The sequence below is a fragment of the Protobothrops mucrosquamatus genome, unplaced genomic scaffold (assembly GCF_001527695.2).
Source record: "Protobothrops mucrosquamatus isolate PMUCROS unplaced genomic scaffold, P.Mucros_1.0 scaffold8829, whole genome shotgun sequence".
In the NCBI taxonomy this organism is placed as follows: Eukaryota; Metazoa; Chordata; class Lepidosauria; order Squamata; family Viperidae; genus Protobothrops; species Protobothrops mucrosquamatus.
In genome coordinates, this window is record NW_015394622.1 from 5188 (window position 1) to 7322 (window position 2135).

At 54.1% G+C, this 2135-nt stretch overlaps 1 non-coding gene across 1 annotated transcript; it reads left to right on the forward strand.

The window, feature by feature from the left end:
* The first annotated feature begins 123 nt into the window (after window positions 1-123).
* On the forward strand, window positions 124-254 carry LOC114923717. The gene has a single exon (XR_003810693.1). It is a non-coding gene; the product is annotated as a U8 small nucleolar RNA (small nucleolar RNA).
* Window positions 255-2135: the final 1881 nt, after the last annotated feature.

Consider the following 2135-nt stretch of genomic DNA (forward strand, 5'->3'; position numbering starts at 1 on the left):
CAGGGAAGGGTCTCCCCACTAGGATGGCGGGGTCGCGGGGGAAAAAAAATATGCCCGCGGGGTCACCATAACCAAGGCGGTTGTCCCGCAGAGAGTAGCCGCCACCGCGCAATTGCGCGAGCATCGTCAGTGAGGTATATCCTTACCTGTTCCTCCTCCGGGAGAACAGAAAATGATGAATGGAGAGGCATGAGAGATGATTAGAGTCTCCGTCGGCCGGGGAACAGCAACGCCCCGGTTTGCTCCTTTCTGATTTTCCTGACGGTCCATCAGTTTCCGTGTCTACAAAGAGCAGAGCGGTCGTGCGAATGAGCTAGTCTCGTGTTTGCTTTGGACTGCGAGGGGGAAGTGTTTTCGCTCTACGCGGCGTGTTTCCTTAGCCAAAATGATTGCTTTAAACTCGGTTTAGCTGGGTAACTACGATTCCCATCATCCGCGGCCAATCAATATCTCCAGCGATGGCTGATTTCGGTATGATCCTTCCGCCCCTTCCCCCAGTAAGACTTGTGCGCAATCTCCTTTCTGATTGGCTAATACGCCTTTCTATTTACAGCCCTTTGTAGAGCTGCGCGTCACTCATTGGCTGTCTTGCCTGCTCCTTACGTATGCCCCGCCTCTTCTTCCCTCGGTCTTTTTAAACGGTGCTTTGGCTACAAAATGGCCGACTTATCTCCTCAGGTAGTTTTTCTTCTGCCGTTCTGATTGGCTGGTGTGTGAAAATGGGCACCGCGTCTTAGAAAACGGGGCGGGACTCTTCAAAAAAAAAAAAAATTTGGGCCAATCCGTAACTTCTGCTACGGGTCCAAATCCCACCTTCTCTGACGACACAGCGATGGAGGCAAAAGCCCCTCCCCTCCGTCGGGGAGGATTGTCCAATGGGAGAGGCGGAGCTCAGCCGGCTCACAAAGAACCGGCCAATAAAAAAGAGCGGAGCTCATCGCGCTGGAAAGAGGGGCGGTGCTGTCCTTCGCCAATGAGGCGGCGCGTCGAGCGACGTCTTGCTGCGGCAGCCAATAGGATCCCGGAAGGGAGATTTGAAAAAGAGAAGAGCTTCGGGTCTCCGGCGGCGGTTCTCGGGGCCCGGGAAGCGGTAAGTGATGCGGGGATTACAAGGCGGGCGGGCGGCGAAGAAACTCCGCGAACCGGCCTCGCTGTCCTGTCTTTTCCCAACCTGGCGCAGGCGCAGATCAGCCTGGCCGTGGAGTATGGGGGTTGTAGTCCAACGCCTACCGGGAGCGTCCGGTATGGAGGGTGATTCCACGCTGGGAGCAGCGGCTCACTTCCTCTTGCCAGCAGCCCTCCCTTCAAATGCACTGGACTACCAATCCCATCATCCCCCATCGGCTATGCGGGGAGGGGGTCTGGCTGGCCAGGGAAGGTGGGAGGGGGGTCTCTAGAAACGGATAATTCCTCCCTAGAAGAGGGGAGTCCAAACCGTGGGAACTTTTTAAGACTTGTGGACTTCAACTCCCAGAATTCCCCAGCCAGCATGGCTGGCTGGGGAATTCTGGGAGTTGAAGTCCACAAGTCTTAAAAAGTTCCCACGGTTTGGACTCCCCTGGGATAAATTAAATGATTTCTAAAGAAGGAAATGGGAAGGTTGCCAAGCGGCTCCTTCTGTGCGCGGTTGTGCACACAAACTCCAATTTGTGTTGTGTGTGCGTGTGTGTCCTTTGAGCCAGTGCTTTGCATGCCTTGCACCTTGCTCTGTATCCAATTTGCAGGGAGTCCTCAATTTACAGTCACAATTGGGGGGGGGGGGCAGAATTCCCGTTGCTAGGCAAGGAAGGCGGATGTCAGGGCAGTTGCTTGATGACCTCTTTGTGACTTAACTGCTGCCGTCCTTAAGCGAATTGCACGGTCGTTAAGTGAGTACGGCTTCCCCTGTTGTCGGAACTCAGCTGGGAAAGTCGCGAATGGCGATAAATACATGCCATAAGGGTCATAAACACATGCCAAGCCCCTGAAATTTGATCCCGTGATTATAGGGATGCTGGGATGGTTGTTAAACGAGGCAGTCCTCGGCTTACGACATTTCGTTAATGACTGCTCGAAGTTGGCACTGAAAAAAGGGACTTGTGGCTGTTTTTCACACTTACGACCGTGGCAGCATCCCCGAGATCTCGTGATCAAAA